This window comes from Kogia breviceps, chromosome 7 (genome assembly GCF_026419965.1).
Source record: "Kogia breviceps isolate mKogBre1 chromosome 7, mKogBre1 haplotype 1, whole genome shotgun sequence".
Classification (NCBI taxonomy): domain Eukaryota; kingdom Metazoa; phylum Chordata; class Mammalia; order Artiodactyla; family Physeteridae; genus Kogia; species Kogia breviceps.
This window is the reverse complement of record NC_081316.1, coordinates 67050956-67070809: the sequence shown is the minus strand read 5'-3', so window position 1 is coordinate 67070809 and position 19854 is coordinate 67050956.

The following is a 19854-nucleotide window of genomic DNA, read 5'->3' as shown; positions in this document are numbered from 1 at the left end:
TAGCAAACATAGAGTAGTGAGAGAAGTATATAGTTACTGCAGTAGAAACATTCATTGAAAAAAGATGGAAAACTTGATGCACATTTTAGTCACTGTTCTCTAGTAATTCTAAAATTAAGTCAAACATATGTTGCCAGTTTCTTGATTAGGGCCCCAGTCCTGCTTCTTTTTTTTTTTTTTTTTTTTCCCCCAGTCCTGCTTCTTGAGAATGATTCCATTGGGCTCTTTGCTCTGCCCTTTGCACTCTTGGTTCAACCCTCAGTCAGCCTTTGTTTTTCATAAGAAATAACTCAAGACTTACACTTCCAGCTAAGACAAAGTAACCACATTATCTTCCTGTCCAAAACAACTGAAAAATAGACAACATATATGAAAGGATGGTTTTTAAGACATGGGATATCAGACAAGAAAGATAATGAGCCCTAAGAGATGGAGGGAAAGTGAGATAAACCCTGTATTACCCTATCTTATTGCAGTGCGAGTTTCCACCTTGTGTTACAAGTTGGGAGAATCCAGGCAGAGCCTGCTGAACTGAGTTGAGGAAGTAGAACTATGAGTCTGGGGAGACTAAGACAACAGGACTGGTTACTAGAGAAGAGATTGCTACACAGAGAGAGAATTCTAGAGATCTTCAGAGGGTCCCCTTCTAGTATCTGTACAGTGACTAATTGTATGCATGTGAGGAAACTACCCAAGGCCAGGAAAAGATTGATCTACCCGAGATGATTAGAGGGAACCTTTCTTGATAGCTAGAATGGAAAATTTCAAGATTGACTAGGAATTGGGTAGAGTACACAGATGGTAATTGCAGTGTAGAATAATTAGTCCAACACTTAGCACTGATCTAGTCTTGACAGACATCTTAAAAGCAAGAGGCGAAAGGCTCAAACTGTTTCCAAGTAACTGCATCTCGGAACAGAGCTTAAAAGTATGTATAGGAATAAAAATATATCCAGTAGTCACAATATAAAATTCAAAGTGTCTGGTATCCAGTCAAAAATTACAAGGCATGCAAAGAAAGCAGCTACATGGATAAATATATAAGATATTTTCTTATTCTTTAGATTTCTTTAAAAGATATTTTACTTCTATAAACAAAAACCGTATGAGGTTTATAACATGTAAAAGCAAAATAAATGACAATAGCACAAGGGTGGGAAGGGGAGAAGTGAAAGTACAGGATATTGTACTATATTTGAAGCAGTATAACATAACTTGAATGTAGGCTGTGATAAAGATATGTAATTAACTCTAAAGCAGATCCTAAGATAAAAATCAAGCAAATAAAGATTTATAGCAAAAACCCAACAAAGAGGGCAAAATGAAACATGAAATAATCTAAATGAAGGCAGAAAAAGAACAGGGAAACAAAGTATAGATGGGATAAAGAGAAAACAACAAGATGATAGATTTAAACCTAAACATTATATCAATAACATCCATTTTTTATTGCCATATAGCAAATTACCACAACTTTAGTAGCTTAAAGCAACAAATCTTTAATATCTCAGTTTCTGTGGGTCAGGAGTTCAGGCACAGCTTGACTGGGTCCTCTCTGCTTAGGATCTCACCAGGCCAAGGTGTCAGCTAGAACAGAGTTTTCACCTGGAGACTGAACTCAGAAAAGATTCACTTCCACACTTACATGGTTCTTTGCAGCATTCAGTTCCTTGCAGCTAGAACTGAATACTTCAGTTGTTTAATGGCTGTTGGCCAGAAGGTGCTCTCTGCTCCTCTAGGCATCAGCAATTTCTTACCATATGTGGTTCTCTGACATGGCCTATTTCTTCCTCACAACCAGCAACAGAGAGGGAGATTCCAGAAAGATGGCAGCTGAACTCTTACATAATATGCAAAATCACATACATCTGTTGCCATATACTATTGTTTAGAGGCATGTCACAGGTCCTGGATCCCCACACTCAAGGGGATGCAATCACAAGGTTGTGAACACCAGGATTGGAAAATAATGGAGGCCACCCTAAGAGTTTGTCCACCAAAAATATGCCATTTCACATTTTAAGAACCTTAAAACTTTCTTCTTTCATTTTTCCCACCTTGCCCTTTGTTTTTCTACATTTTATTTCTGTGTCTATTAGAATCTACAGAGTACATTGTTATTTTTGCTTTAAACACCTAACTCTATTTTAAAGCAACTTTTTAATGAGGAAAAAAATTATCTTATATATACTCAAGTATTGCCATTTCAAGTACTCTGCATTCCTTTTACTTGATCCAAATTCACATTTGGTGTCACCTTAGTAAATGGACATAAAGTCAGTTTGATTTTTTTAGCCTTGTCCTGTGTACCTGTTGTTCCTAATTTATTTATTGATTCTGTAGCAATGGTTTTTTTTTGTTTTGGTTTCTCATTTTGATTAGCTAAGAAGTCTTCCTAATTCTATTTTTTAAATCATCTTGTTTTTGAGCTTTTGTTTATTGCATTTAGATTTTCATCAAGTTGCTCAAGAAGCACTTTACGGAAATTTCTTTTGTGTGAGTTTTCTTCTAGTCATGCTCTTTGTAGTTTGCATGCATTGTTTCAATTCATTTATACATTTATTTTTTACTCCTTTTTCTTTTTTTTTTTTTTTTTTTTTTTTTGCCATGGTGTGTTTACAGAGTTGCCAGAATGTTTCTTTTCATCTTGTTCATGCTTGGAGGTCTGTGTTGTACATTCTATCAGCAGTAAAATTACTTGGCTTTCTTCATACTTTTTAACTTGAACCAATTTGTTTTCCAGTCAGCACTGTAGTTTGAGGCCTGGATAGTTCCTATTCTATCTACTTTTTCGTAGCCTGAGGGAATTGTGGGGAAGGGTGGAGAGTGGAGGTGTGATTGAGATGTTTTGTTAGAATTGCTGAGCTCTGTAAGTCTCTCTGTGAGATAGTAAATATTGTGTATCATAGTTCATATTGCCTAGTAGAAATCTTTCCATTCCCATTGGGAAAGATATGTGGGTTTTAAATTATTTCCCAACTCAGTGTTTAGCACTGGAGCATTCACTTCAAAAAGTCATCTCCATTGTCCACTTTTTCGTAAGTTAGCCCATTTCTCTCCAGCCTTTTCCAATATTTTCTCAATGAAAAAAGGGAGGCAAATAAGAGGGAAAAGATATGGGTAATGACTGAGTTTGTTTCTTTTCATAATTTGGGGTATTAGTAACAATTCTGAAAACTTAGTAAACTCATTGAGGTTTTCCTTAATTTATGAATATGATTCATTTATTCTTAATTCTTTTATTGATCAATATTTGTCTGCTTACTCTTTTAACTACATGTCATAGATTCTGATATAAAGTGTTTTCATTACTAGAAAATTTTACTTTCAGTTCGTATTTCTCATGTGACCCAAGGATTATTTAAAATAAGGTTTATTAATTTCAATAGAAGATCATTTTTGCTTTTTGAATTTGTTAATAATTTCTAGTATTACATTTTGATCAGACATTTTTTAATATTTCCACTTTATGGAATTTTGTGGCCTCATATGATTACTTTTTATGAATAGTTTATATGTACTTTAGATGGTATACAGTCTACTATTAGCATGTCAAGTTTGATTTGCAGTCATAGAGTCTACGTTATGTTGTTTAGGTCTTCTATATACATAGTCATTTTTTTGTACACTTATTTTGTCTTGTACTTTGTTTTGTTAATGCCTTCTACTTTTAGTGCAATTTTATCTTTGTCTTCCTGCATCTTCTGGTTACAGTGTTACTTGGCACAAGATAGCTCTTATCTTTATTGTGAATTGTGGCTCTTAGCATTAAAAGAGAGCTTTCTTTTGTCACAATTTTCCTTTTTTGGCCTGGATTATACTTTGCCTGGTACCCTTACTTTCTTATTGTTTTCATTTATCTAGCATTCCATTGTCCATCCAATTATTTTTAGCCTTCTTAAATTACTTTGTTTCTTATATGTGTCATACTGTTGGTTCTTGCTTTGAGAGCCAGATTGAAGCACTTTTCTTTTAATAGATGTGTCAAACCCATTTATATTTATTAATATGACCAAATGTTTGATCTCAAGTCTTTCACAGAATTTTATAATTATTACATTTGCTCTTTTTATTTCTCCAAAAACTTTGTTGATATTTAGGAAGGTTTGAATTTTTGTTCTGGTGGTTACCATTTTACTTATACTTTATCCTCATTGTCATTAAATGTTTGCTTTCTGATTTATCAGGTTCTTAAAACTCTTAATTCACACCTATTGCCTATATAGCATACAGCAGTCAATGAGCTTATTCTACTTTCTTCTTTATGTTCCGTTTTTTAGTTGTCTTATTTCTACCTGGTCACAACATAAAATGTTTATATATTGGCTTTGCATTGTCATCCCTATTACTCATTTGTCATAAAGCTTCTATTTAATATGATAAATGCTCAGCATCATTTTAATTAGTTTATTGGCTGAAGTTTTTTAAGTCATCTCTTGCTTGAATGAAGCTCATTCATTACTAGATTCCTCATTAGTGGCTCATGGGTACACAATTATCTAAGTTCTTATGTTTAAAGATGTATTTCTATAGTACTGATACTTGAAGGATGGCTTAGCTGAATATAAAATCCTTGATTCACACTTGTTCAGTTTTCTGAAAATTCTGTTCCATTGTTGCCTTGCCATATACGTGTGTGTGTGTGTGTGTGTGTGTGTGTGTGTGTGTGTGTGTGTATGATTTTGAGAAGACTGATGCCAGTCTAATTCTCTTGCCTTTACAGTTTATTTGGTCATGTAGCCTGCAATCCTTGATGATTTTTTTTTTTAATTTCAAGTCTAAATAGTTTTACCAGGATATGTCTCAGAGTTGACATTCTAGGTAGGTTTACTTTTCCAGTTACCTTGAGATCCCTTTCAAAATGTAAATTCAGATCATTTTTATTTGTGATTAAGTTTTTATAATTATAGTTTTAAGTATTAATTCTGTTACATTGTTTTTATTTTCTTCTTCGGAGACTCCAGTTATACATGTGTTATTTCTCCTTTGTACACCATTTCACTCTTTCTAACCCTGTTTCCTTTCTCATATTGCTTGTTATTTTGCATTTCTTCTTTTGCCTCTTAAATTTTCATTTAGTCTGTTCTCTATGGGCACCTTGTAATTTAATCTTCATTTATGATACGATTTTGCCTTATCTTCCATTTCTTTCTTGAATTTACTCATCTCTCAATTGTGCCAGTTATTTTTGCCTATTTGTGTTTGTTTGTTTTTTTTAATTTTTTTGAGTTTTCAAGTCAGGCTGCTTTTTATATACCCAAATGCTATTTGAGTGTTTTAATTCAGTTTGCTCTATTTTGTTACAGTTTTCTGTGATTGTTGTTTTGGTAGAGTTTGGTTGAATCCTTGGTTGATTGAATCTGCAGGTGTGGAACCACAGATATGGAGGAACCACAGATATGGAGGGCCGACTGTAAGTTATATTCTTACATTTTCAACTGTATGGAGGGTTGGCATACCCCTAACCTCCATGTTGCTCAAGGTTCAACTGTAATTTGAGGTTTGGATATATCCTATCTTTTCCTTAGGTTGAGGGTATGATTTTTGTATAAATTTATTTGTTCTTGTTGTTCTTTATTGTTTCTGGTGGATATGGGGAGACAAAGATGTAGGTAGCTGCCATTCTTCTTTATTACGTAGAGGTTCTCTCTGGTTCACTCTCTTTTTTTTTTTTTTTTTTTTTGTGGTTCGCGGGCCTCTCACTGTTGTGGCCTCTCCCATTGCGGAGCACAGGCTCCGGACGTGCAGGCTCAGCGGCCATGGCTCACGGGCCCAGCCGCTCCGCGGCATGTGGGATCTTCCCGGACCGGGGCACGAACCCGTGTCCCCTGCATCGGCAGGCGGATTCTCAACCACTGCGCCACCAGGGAAGCCCTGCTCTCAGTTTTATGGAGACATTTTCTAGCCCTCAGATCTATATGCACTTGATACAGAGAAAAGTAAAAGATTATATAGCAGAGCTACTTTGTCATTAAGGTTAATATCCAACTTATTCATACTCATATTTCTTTGCAATTCCCTGTCTATGCAATGTTTTCAAGTCATTACTATTAAAAGCAACTTACCCACATACAAAAAACAAGACGTTCAAGCACTGCTCTTTTGTTGTATCTAGATGGTATCAGGTTTGAAAATGCAGTAAGCCAATAATAATTAATATTAATGTTGAAATTTGTATAGTATTTTATGGTTTATAAAGTAAACCATGGAATCATTACAAACCCCCTGTAAAGTATGGACTACCCCCGTTTTTTAGAGATGAAGAAACAAAGGGTCAGAGGAGTTACATCAGTAATTATTTATTCATTTACCAATATGTAGAATAGCACAGGGTCAGGATCACAGGATTTGTAATCAGATAGACCAAACTTTTAATTATATTTATATATATTTTACTAGCTATGTGATGCTGGCCAAGTTTCCAGGCCCTACTAAACATCAGTTTTCTTATCTGTGCTTTGGGGCTAATCAAAGTATCTACTCATGGGGCTGTAGTGAGAATTAAATGAGATAATTCATGTAAAATATTAAGCACAATATCTGGAACACAGCTGTTGCTCAATAAAATTGATGGCTGATATTGTTATATTACTATTACTGCTTTTTCACTAATGTGCTGGGCATTGTAATAGTTGCTAGTGGTATAATAGAACAAGGGGTAGTCTAGTGCACTTGCATAAATATTCACAACTAGTAGGTAGAAGAGACAACACAAGTTTTCTGTTTCTTAATCCTTAAATCAATTTAATTTTAAATGCATTAATCTTTTTGTAATGAAGAAAAGTGAGAAATTCAAAGAAATATAAATAAAACTAGGTAAGAAGATGCTGGTGTCTCATGAGTTGTACAAAGTGAGAATGTTATTCCTGGGCTCTGGACAGAATCTCTTTTCCTTAACGTAGATATTCTAATTTCCATCATGCAAACCAGAGTGCAGTGGAGCTTGTTTTACTGTGGCCAGCTGATCCCTTTCTTGCAGAGTCACCACAGATTTAGAATTTTATTGGGCAGATGTTGAAAACCAGATTGAAAAATTTATAAATGATGTACTGCAAAGATGATTCATCTTGAGTAAGGTATCTTGCTGCAAACTTTCTAGTTTAATAGGCTTATAGAGTAGTTATGGTTTCCATAGGAACAAGACTAAATCATTCCTTTAATACAATCCTGGAGGTCTCAGTAGACCTGCAAAGTATGCCATGAACTGTCAAAGCACTGCTTCTCCTGACATACAGGGTGCAGCAGCATTTGTTGTTCTGTCAAGCTGTCCTTGAGTGGCATGATGCATCGGAAGTTTCAGTTAAGATTCTTATTTTTACAAAGAAAATGGGTGTTCCTCAAATGTTTACTTCACTCTTTAACTGCAGCGTCCACCAGGCTGATAACCCAGAGAGTTAAATTCAGACCTCTTTTGTACACTGTGCATGCAAGTCCTAATAGAAGAGTTCAAATGCAAATTTTCCTGCTACAGTTTCTTCATCGTTTACTTGTCATTTCATGGTAGTTACACTTTGTTCTCAACCTACAAGCTAAGCTATGCAATTCAGTTTTCATTAGATGAAAAGAGGCAGCAAACCCTGGGAACTTTAACCATCACACTGCCAGAAAGCATTTGGACTCAGGTAATTCATAATTATTTCATTGTAAACAAGGATAAGGCTATTGATTGATCCATGCTACAGGGAAGTGCTGAAATATGTAGAGACGTAATTTAAGGGATAAACAAAATTTCAAACTTCAGTATTCTGTTTTTAAACCAAGGCAGAATAGATAATCCATTGGAAATGGTCAATTACTATGGACTGGCAATAATAAATTCTTAATGGTATGATTATAGTGGTAAGACCAGCTCTTAACCAAAGTGAATACATAAGGCACATAGAAAGATATCTATAGAAAGCAGACATGTTAACAATATATAATTTTAGTATGATTTTCAAAATTCTATGTAGTAGCCAATGCTGGACTAGGTCAATGACCTGTTTGTGAATAATTATTACCCTTTATTACTATTTTTTTTCTCTTTACCTTTGACCATTTAGCTGCTCATTAGTGTCCAATTAAATGAGTGTGAAATTTTTTCCATTAAGAGAATTTTGTAAAGTCCAAAATAAATGGAAATCCAAAGGTGCAACATCTGGTGAATATGGTGGATGAATCAGAACTTCCCAGAGAAGCTGTAACAGTTTTTGCCTGGTCATCAAAGAAACATGAGGTCTTGTGTTATCCTGAAGGACAGTTACGTGTTTTCTATTGACTAATTCTGGATGCTTTTTGTCGAGTGCTGCTTTCAGTTGGTCTAATTGGGAGCAGTACTTGTTGGAAATAATCGTTTGCTTTTCCGGCAGGAGCTCATAATAGAGGATTCCCTTCCAGTCCCACCATATACGCAACATCACTTTCTTTGGATGAAGACCTGGCTTTGGTATGGCTGGTGGTGGTTCATTTCACTTGCCCACATGATCTCTTCCATTCCACATTATTGTAGAGTATCCACTTTTCATCCATCACAATTCTTTAAAAAAATGGAATGTTTGCTGTGACTAAAACTTCCAAAACTATGTTGAGTAATAGTGGTGAGTGGGCAACCTTGTCTTGTTCCTGATCTTAGTGGAAATAGTTCAGTTTTTCATCATTGAGGATGATCTTGACTGTGGGTTTGTCATATATGGCCTTTATTATGATGAGGAAAGTTCCCTGTATGCCTACTTTCTGCAGGGTTTTTATCATAAATGAGTGTTGAATTTTGTCAAAAGCTTTCTCTGCATCTATTGAGATGATCATATGGTTTTTCTCCTTCAGTTTGTTGATATGGTATATCACATTGATTGATTTGCGTATATTGAAGAATCCTTGCATTCCTGGAATAAACCCCATTTGATCATGGTGTATGATCCTTTTAATGTGCTGTTGGATTCTGTTTGCTAGTATTTGGTTGAGGATTTTTGCATCTATGTTCATCAGTGATATTGGCCTGTAGTTTTCTTTCTTTGTGACATCTTTGGTTTTGGTATCAGAGTGATGGTGGCCTCGTAGAATGAGTTTGGGAGTGTTCCCCCTTCTGCTATATTTTGGAAGAGTTTGAGAAAGATAGGTGTTAGCAGTTTTCTAAATGTCTGAGAGAATTCGCCTGTGAAGCCATCTGGCTTTTGTTTGTCGGAAGATTTTTAATCACAGTTTCAATTTCAGTGCTTTTGATTGTTCTGTTCTTATTTTCTATTTCTTCCTTGTTCAGTCTTGGAAGGCTGTGCATTTCTAATAATGTGTCCATTTCTTCCAGGTTTTCCATTTTATTGGCTCCATTTTATTGGCATATAGTTGCTTGTAGTAATCTCTCATGATCATTTGTATTTCTGCAGCGTCAGTTGTTACTTCCTCTGTTTCATATCTAATTCTATTGATTTGAGTCTTCTCCCTATTTTTCTTTTTTTTTTTTTTTTGGCTCCCTATTTTTCTTGATGAGTCTGGCTAATAGTTTATCAAATTAGTCATAGCAATCAGAGAAGATAAAGAAATAAAAGGAATCCAAATCAGAAAAGGAGTAAAGCTGTCACTGTTTGCAGATGACAGGATACTATACAAAGACAATCTGAAACATGCTATCAATCTACTAGAGCTAATCAATGAATTTGGTACAGTAGCAGGATATAAAATTAATGCACAGAAATGTCTTGCATTCCTATACACTAATGAAAAATCTGAAAGTGATATTAAGAAAACACTCTCATTTACCATTGCAACAAAAGAATAAAATACCTAGGAATAAACAGACCTAAGGAGACAAAAGACCTGTATACAGAAAATTATAAGAAACTGAGGAAAGAAATTAAAGATGATACAAATAGATGGAGAGATATACCATGTTCTTGGATTAGAAGAATCAACAATGTGAACATGACTATCCTACCCAAAACAACCTATAGATTCAATGCAATCCCTATCAAACTACCACTGGAATTTTTCACAGAACTAGAACAAAAAATTTCACAATTTTTATGGAAACACAAAAGACCCCGAATAGCCAAAACAATCTTCAGAAAGAAAAATGGAGGTGGTGGAATCAGGCTACTGGACTTCAGTAGCTATAGTAATCAAGAGTGTATAGTACTGGTACAAAAACAGAAATATAGATCAATGGAACAGGATAGAAAGCCCAGCGATAAACCCATGCATATATGGTCACCTTATCTTTGATAAAGGAGGCAAGAATATACAATGGAGAAAAGACAGCCTGTTCAGTAAGTGGTGCTGGGAAAAGTGGACAGCTACATGTAAAAGAGTGAAATTAGAACACTTCATAACACCATACACAAAAATAAACTCAAAATGGATTAAACACCTAAATGTAAGGCCAGACACTATCAAACTCTTAGAGGAAAACATAGGCGGGACACTCTATGACATAAATCACAGCAAGATCCTTTTTGACCCACCTCCTAGAGAAATGGAAATAAAAACAAAAATAAACAAATGGGACCTAATGAAACTTAAAAGCTTTTGCACAGCAAAGGAAACCATAAACAAGTGGAAAGACAACCCTCAGAATGGGAGAAAATATTTGCAAGTGAAGCAACTGACAAAGGATTAATCTCCAAAATTTACAAGCAGCTCATGCAGATCAGTATCAAAAAAACAAACAACCAATCCAAAAATGGGCAAAAGACCTAAATAGACATTTCTCCAGAGAAGATATACAGATTTCCAACAAACACATGAAAGAATGCTCAACATCATTAATCATTAGAGAAATGCAAATCAAAACTACAATGGGATATCATCTCACAGCGGTCAGAATGGCCATCATCAAAAACTCTAGAAACAATAAATGCTGGAGAGGGTGTGGAGAAAAGGGAACTCTCTTACACTGCTAGTGGGAATGTATATTGATACAGCCACTATGGAGAACAGTATGGAGGTTCTCACTCCTTCTTGAGAGAACACCAGAATCACAACTAGCTGCTGGACAATCATTGAGAGGAAGACACTGGAATTCACCAAAAAAGATATTCCACATCCAAAGACAAAGGAGAAGCCAGAGTGACACAGTAGGAGGGGCACAATCACAGTAAAATCAAATCCCATAACTGCTAGGTGGGTGAATCAGACTGGAGAACACTTATACCACAGAAGTCCACCCACTGGAGTGAAGGTTCTGATCCCCATGTCAGGTTCCCAAACTCGGGGTCTGGCAATGGGAGGGGGAATTCTTAGAGAATCAGATTTTGAAGGCTAGTGAGATTTGGTTGCAGGATTTCGACAGAACTGGGGGAAACAGAGCCTGCACTCTTGGAGTACACACACAAAGCAGTGTGCACATAGGACCCAGGGGAAGGAGCAGTGATCCCAGGGGAGACAGAACCAGATCTACCTGCCAGTGTTGGAGAGTCTCCTGCAGAGGTGGGTGGTAGCTGTGGCTCACCATGGGGACAAGGACACTGGCAGCAGAAGTTCTGGGAAGTACTCATAGATGTGAGCCCTCCCAGAGCCCTCCATTAGCCCTACTAAAAAGCCCAGGTAGGCTCCAGTGTTGGGTTGCCTCAGGCCAAACAACAGACAGGGAGGGAACCCAGCCCCACCCATCAGCAGTTAAACAGATTAAAGTTTTACTGAGCTCTGCCCACCACAGCAACAGTCAGCTTTACCCACCACAAGTCCCTCCCATCAGGAAACTGGCACAAGCCTATTAGATAGCCGCATCCACCAGAGGGCAGACAGCAGAAGTAAGAAGAACTATAATCCTGCAACCTGTGGAAAAAAAACCACATTCACAGAAAGATAGGCAAGATGAAAAGGCAGAAGGCTATGTACCAGATGAATGAACTAGATAAAACCCCGGAAAAAAACAATTAAATGAAGTGGAGATAGGCAACCTTCCAGAAAAAGAATTCTGAATAATGATAGTGAAGATGATCCAGGACCTCAGAAAAAGAATGGAGGCAAAGATCAAGAAGATGTAAGAAATGTTTAACAAAGACCTAGAAGAATTAAAGAACAAACAAACAGAGATGAACACTACAATAACTGAAATGAAAACTACACTAGAAGGAATCAATAGCAGAATAACTGAGACAGAAGAACGAATAAGTGATCTGGAAGACAGAAAGGTGGAATTCACTGCTGCAGAACAGAATAAAGGAAAAATAATGAAAAGAAATGAAGACAGCCTAAGACACCTCTGGGACAACATTAAATGCAACAAAATTCGCATTATAGGGGTCCCAGAAGGAGAAGAGAGAGAGAAGAAACCCAAATATTTTATTTGAAGAGATTATACTGGAAAATTTCCCTAACATGGGCAAGGAAATAGCCACCCAAGTCAAGGAACTGCAGTGAGTCCCATACAGGATAAATCCAAGGAGAAACAGGCTGAGACACATAGTAATCAAACTGGCAAAAATTAAAGACAAAGAAAAATTATTGAAAGCAGCAAGGGGAAAGTGACAAATAACATACAAGGGAGCTCCCATAAGTTTAACAGCTGATTTCTCAGCAGAAACTCTACAAGCAAGAAGGGAGTGGCATTATATACTTAAAATGATGAAAGAGAAGAACCTACAACCAAGATTACTCTACACGGCAAGGATCTCATTCAGATTTGATGGAGAAATCAAAAGCTTTAAAGACAAGCAAAAGCTAAGAAAATTCAGCACCACAAAACCAGCTCTACAACAAATGCTAAAGGAATTTCTATAAGTGGGAAACACAAGAGAAGAAAAAGACCTACAAAAGCAAACCCAAAACAATTAAGAAAATGGTCACAGGAACATACATATTGATAATTACCTTAACATGAATGGATTAAATGCCCTGACCAAAACACACAGGCTTGCTGAATAGATACAGAAAGAAGACCCATTTATATGCTGTCTAAAAGAGACCCACTTCAGACCTAGGGACACATACAGACTGAAAGTGAGGGGATGGAAAAAGATATTCCATGCAAATGGAAATCAAAAGAAAGCTGGAGTAGCAATACTCATATCAGATAAAATAGACTTTAAAATAAAGAATGTTACAAGAGACAAGGAAGGACACTACATAATGATGAAGGGGTCGGTCAATCCAGGAGGAAGATATAACAATTATAAATATATATTCACCCAACATACGAGCACCTCAATACATAAGGCAACTGCCAACAGCTATAAAAGAGGAAATCGATAGTAACACAATAATATTGGAGGACTTTAACACATTACTTAAACCAATGGACAGATCATCCAAAATGAAAATAAATAAGGAATCAGAAGCTTTAAGTGACACAATGACCAGATAGATTTAATTGATATTTATAGGACATTCCATCCAAAAACCACAGATTACACTTTCTTCTCAAGTGAACATGGAACATTCTCCAGGATAGATCACATCTTGGGTCTCAAATCAAGCCACAGTAAATTTAAGAAACTTGAAATCATATCAAGCATCTTTTCTGACCACAACGCTATGAGATTAGAAATGAATTACATGGAAAAAAACGTAAAAAACACAATCACACGGAGGCTAAAAAATACGTTAGTAAATAACCAAGAGATCACTGAAGAAATCAAAGAGGAAATCAAAGAATACCTAGAGACAAATGACAATGAAAACACGATGATCCAAAACCTATGTGATGCAGCAAAAGCAGTTCTAAGAGGGAAGTTTATAGCAGTACAACCCTACCTCAACAAACAAGAAAAATCTCAAACAATCTAACCTAAAGGAACTAGAGAAAGAAGAATAAACAAAACCCAAAGTAAGCAGAAGGAAAGAAATCATAAAGATCAGAGCAGAAATCAATGAAATAGAAACAAAGAAAACAATAGCAAAGATTAATAAAACTAAAAGCTGGTAATTTGAGATGATAAACAAAATTGATAAACCATTAGCCAGACTCATCAAGAAAAAGAGGGAGAGGACTCAAATCAATAAAATTAGAAATGCAAAAGGAGAAGTTACAACAGACACCACAGAAATACAAAGCATCTTAAGAAACTACTACAAGCAACTCTCTGCCAATAAAATGGATAACCTGGAAGAAATGGACACATTCTTAGAAAGGTATAACCTTCCAGACTGAACCAGGAAGAAATAGAAAATATGAAGAGACCAATCACAAGTAATGAAATTGAAACTGTGATTAAAAATCTCCCAAGAAACAAAAGCCCAGGACCAGATGGCTTCATAGGTGAAGTCTATCAAACATTTAGAGAAGAGGTAAGACCCATCCTTCTCAAACTCTTCCAAACAATTGCAGAGGAAGGAACACTCCTAAACTCATTCTATGAGGCCAACATCACACGGATACCAAAACCAGACAAAGATACTACAAAAAATTAAAATTACAGACCAATATCACTGATAAATATAGATGCAAAAATCCTCAACAAAATACTAGCAAACAGAATCCAACAATACATTAAAAGGATCATACACCATGATCAAGTGGGACTTATCTCAGTGATGCAAGGATTCGTCAATAAACACATATCAATCAATGTGATACATCATATTTACAAATTGAAGAATAAAAACCATATGATCATCTCAATAGATGCAGAAAAAGCTCTTGACAAAATTCAACACCAATTTATGTAAAAACTCTCCAGAAGGTGGTCATAGAGGGAACCTACCTCAACATAATAAAGGCCATATACGATAAACCCTGAGCAAACATCATTCTCAATGGTGCAAAACAGAAAACATTTCCTCTAAGATCAGGAATGAGACAAGGATGTCCACTCTCGCCACTATTATTCAACATAGTTTTGGAAGTCCTAGCAACGGCAATCAGAGGAGAAAAATAAATAAAAGGAATAAAATTGTAAAAGAGGAAGTAAAACTGTCACTGTTTGGAGATGACATGACATTATACATAGAGAATCCTAAAAATGCCACCAGAAAACTACTAGAGCTAATCATTGAATTTCTTAAAGTTGCATGATACAAAATTAATGCATAGAAATCTTTCATTCCTATACACTAATGATTAAAAATCTGAAAGAGAAATTATTGAAACACTCCCATTTACCACTACAACAAAAAGAATAAAATACCTAGCTAGGGAGACAAAAGACATGTATGCAGAAAACTATAAGACACCGATGAAAGAAATTAAAGATGATACCAACAGATGGAGAGATATACCATGTTCTTGGATTGGAAGAATCAATATTGTGAAAATGACTTTACTACCTAAAGCAATCTATGGATTCATTGCAATCCTTATCAAGTTACCAATGGAATTTTCTATGGAACTAGAACAAATCATCTTAAAATTTGTATGGAGACACAAAAGAGCCCAAATAGCCAAAGCAGTCTTGAGGGGAAAAAAACGGAGCTGGAGGAATCAGACTCCCTGACTTCAGACTATACTACAAAGCTACAGCAATCAAGACAATATGGTACTGGCACAAAAACAGAAACATAGATCAATCGAACAAGATAGAAAGCCCCGAGATAAACCAATGCACCTATGGTCAACTAATGTATGACAAAGGAGGCAAAGATATACAATGGAGAAAAGACAGTCTCTTCAACAAGTGGTGCTTGGAAAACTGGACAGCTACATGTAAAAGAATGAAATCAGAACACTCCCTAACACCACACACAAAAATAAACTCAAAATGGATTAGAGACCTAAATGTAAGACCAGACACTATAAGACTCAGAGGAAAACATAGGAAGAACACTCTTTGACATAAATCACAGCAAGATATTTTTTGACCCACCTCCTAGAGTAATGGAAATAAAAACAAAACTAAACAAATTGGACTTAATGAAACTTCAAAAGTTTTGCACAGCTAAGGAAAGCATAAACAAGACAAAAAGACAACCCTTAGAATGGGAGAAAGTATTTCCAAATGAATCAGTGGACAAAGGATTAATCTCTAAAATATATAAACAGCTCATGAAGCTCAATATTAAAGAAACAAACAACCCAATCCACAAATGCGCAGAAGACATAAATAGACATTTCTCCAAAGAAGAGATACAGATGGCCAAGAAGCACATGAAAAGCTGCTCAACATTGCTAATTACTAGAGAAATGCAAATCAAAATTACAATGAGGTATCACCTCACACCAGTTAGAATGGGCATCATCAGAAAATCTGCAAACAACAAATGCTGGAGAGGGTTTGGAGAAAAGGGAACCCTCTTGCATTGTTGGTGAGAATGTAAACTGATACAGACACTATGAAGAACAGTATGGAGGTTCCTTAAAAAACTGAAAATAGAATTACCATATGATCCAGCAATCCCACTACTAGGCATATACCCAGAGAATACCATAATTCAAAAGACACATGAACCCCAATGTTCATTGCAGCAGTATTTACAATAGCCAGGTCATGGAAGCAACCTAAATGTCCATTGACAGACAAATGGATAAAGAAGATGTGGTACATATATACAATGGAATATTACTCAGCCATTAAAAGGAATGAAATTGAGTCATTTTTTGAGATGTGGATGGACCCAGAGACTGTCATCCAGAGTGAAGTAAGTCAGAAAGAGAAAAGCAAATTTCAAATATTAACGCATGTATGTGGAACCTAGAAAAATAGTACAGATGAACCAGTATGCAGAGCAGAAGTTGAGACACAGATGTAGAGAACAAACATATGGACACAAAGGGGGAGAAACCATCGTGGGTTGGGGATGGTGGTGTGCTGAATTGGGCGATTGGGATTGACATGTATACACTGGTGTATAAAATTGATGACTAATAAGAACCTACAGTATAAAAAAACAAACAACAAAAAAAATACTAAACTTTGGGTTATTTGTATGGAAATATGTTAATATAAATGTTTCAGACATTACATGAAATTTCTAAAAATCTTATATGTTCTGGTATAATGTTATAATTCATAATTCTAGTTATTACTTGAAAATGTATATCTAGGAAATAACTAAATTTCCTTGTCAATTGCATTATTATGAACTTTCATCAAATCGTTAACCATGGTCATTTTTGAGTCTTTTGTCATTTACAGAGAGTTCTGGGTGTACTCTGATGCTTTTGCAAAAATGTTCCTATGAGAGTGTTTCATCTTCAAGGAATTCATGGAAAAGACTCTGACAAGTACAGGTTTCTGGTAACTTACTATACTGCTGAACTGAATGAATAAGCATTTTCAGAACTCTAATCGAAAACTGATGAATTCATAAAAGTGTTAAGAAAAGATCAAGATTAAAAAATTAATTACATGGGACTGAGTGAACCGATGAGGATGATTATAATTTTTGTGACTTTCTATTTGAATAAAAAAAAATCCAAAAAAAAAAAAAAATCCAACAAGGACTCAGAGGCAAAAATAATACAAATCAATTTTCACTGCAAAGTAAAGGACCTGTTACAGTGGAGGATTACTGGACTAAATGTCAATATTATGACATAGTGTGAGTGTGTTTCGTGTTTGGTAATTGCAATGATTGTTGCTTTTGTTGTGGTCATCCATTTACAAAAAAAAAAAAAGCAATTAAAAAAAAAAGAAAACTGAGGCTATCAGTATAAACTCATTTAACTTCTATCTCTTCTTACCTTTATTTCCTCCCAAACTTACCAGTATCCATCCAATTCAAAGGACACAAGTGATTTTTATATATGATGCAAGGTATTTTTCTTATTCATATGTCCATGTTTCCCCAATTCTCTAAATTATTATCTACATCTTCAGGATCTCCTTTATCAGTTCCTTTATTTCAACATTTAAAATATAAGTCCTTCTCATTCCAAAAATTCCTTTTTTGCTAATTATTTTCTCCTTTCATCCAAACCCCTTCAGAGTAGCCTATTCCTACTGTCTTCACTAGCCCTGCCTATCCCCACAGGCAACCCTAGACCCTCAGTTTATTGCAATCTGGCTTTCTTGTCCACCACTTCACTGAACTGCTCTAAGATCACTGGGGACCTAACTGCCCAAACCCAATGGACACTTACATTCTCTGAAGTATGACACTGTCATCTACTTCCTCCTTCTTGAAACTCTATCACCTCTCTCCTTCCTGGAATTCTTTTTCTCTGCTTATTATTTAAACGTTGTCAGTACTCACAATTCTCTGAAATCTCATCCAATTTCATGATTTTAATGGCTGCTGATACGTACTGATGACATTCTAATTTTTATCTTTCCATGTCTTCACATGCATGTCCAGTTATCTACCAGTTTGTCTCCTGAATTCTACAGGTACTTTAAAATTCAACATGTCCAGAACTAGAGTATTTTCCCCAATTCATTTCTTTATCCCCTATTTCCAAACTCAATGATACCACCACCCAACCTTAGTCACACAGATGGGGGTTCAGTCTCTGCCTCCTAATTCTTCCTGACTTCCCAAGATCAAGTTTTGCTTGTAATTTCCTAAATAAAATGAGAACTTATTTCCTCCCTTCATCTATACCTTATTTCAGACCCCTTTCTTCTTGCTATTACCTGGTCTAGCAGTTACCAAATTTCTGTTTAGTGGAACCAGTTGTTAGACAATTCTATTAAAAAAGGACTCTACAGTCAAATAGATTTGAGGATGGCTGTGTACTGTATGCCTTCTGTGAAGATCCAGAATGAACATTAGCCTACAGCAGCCCTGAGAAGCTGTACAGTAAAGAAACCTGATTAACTTTACTTAAGCCAGGTTCTCCCTTCTGCCTGCCTGTAAACCTTTCAGTAGGGACAGGAGAGGTGGTGGCAGCATGAAAGTCCCACTTGAAAATAAACAACACTACTCCTCAGAAGAGTGGGGCATAATTATCTCCAGGCTTCCTAAAATTCCTCATCCATACTGACGTCAGTGGTCTAAAATGCCACCTGAACTTGTCCTTTCCATTCTTAGCTATTTCTGAGGAAACCAGCTTCACGCAGATGAATGGTTAAGACCCGTTCTCCTCCTCCTCACCGCCTCCCTCAGGGGCACTTGCCACTGCCTGATGACACTGCACTAATTCTCCAGAGCCTGTGCCTGTGGCTCTGTAACACACCCCTCTCACCCTCACGGCTCTGGACTTCTGCTGTCCTCTCTGCCTTGAGTATCCTTGCCCTTCACCAGCTGACTCACCAGTTTTTCACGAGTCCTTTAAGACTTAGCTTAGGGACTGCCTCTTTAGATGACTTTCCTTTGCCCCACAGCTCCCCCTCTTCTTCCACAAACACTGACTAAATGCCCTGAATATGCCCATCACAGCATGTCATGTACAGTATGAGACATCTGCTCTGCGTCTTCCCCTCTCACTCCATTGTTAAAGGGCCAAAGCTACATCTTGCTCATTGTTTCACTCCTCTAACACTCAATCCATGACTAATGAACTAACTAGTACTGTAGTAGCCCTCTTAGTAACAATCAGGTAGCACATTCTAGAAGAAATCTGACACTCCAGCTTCTCTCTGATCTCACCTTTCAGTCTGGTTGAACTAAAGACGTATCTGTGCATGTTTTACCAGAGAGACATAATTTAATCCAGAGATGTGTCATCACATACTCTTACATACTCTACTGTTTAAAAATTAGGCTCACGACGGGGGAAGGAGACAGGTGTGCTTTCTGATAGCCTCTCTTTTGCACTTGTAGTGCTCACTGGTTTCTCCCTTGGTGCCTTTCTTAAACCCTTCCTCTCTTAACAAGGAAACAGGATTTTAAAAGTAATTAACAGTCTGGGTTCTGCCTATCTGTGAACAGAAATAGAACCAGGGACATAGACTGGTGGTTGCCAAGAGGGAGAGGGTGGGAGAGGGTTGGATTGGGAGTTAGGGATTAACAGATGCAAACTGGTGTATATACAGGATGGTTAAACAAAAAGGTTCTACCTGGGACTTCCCTGGTGGTGCAGTGGTTAAGAATACGCCTGCCAATGCAGGGGACATGGGCTCGAGC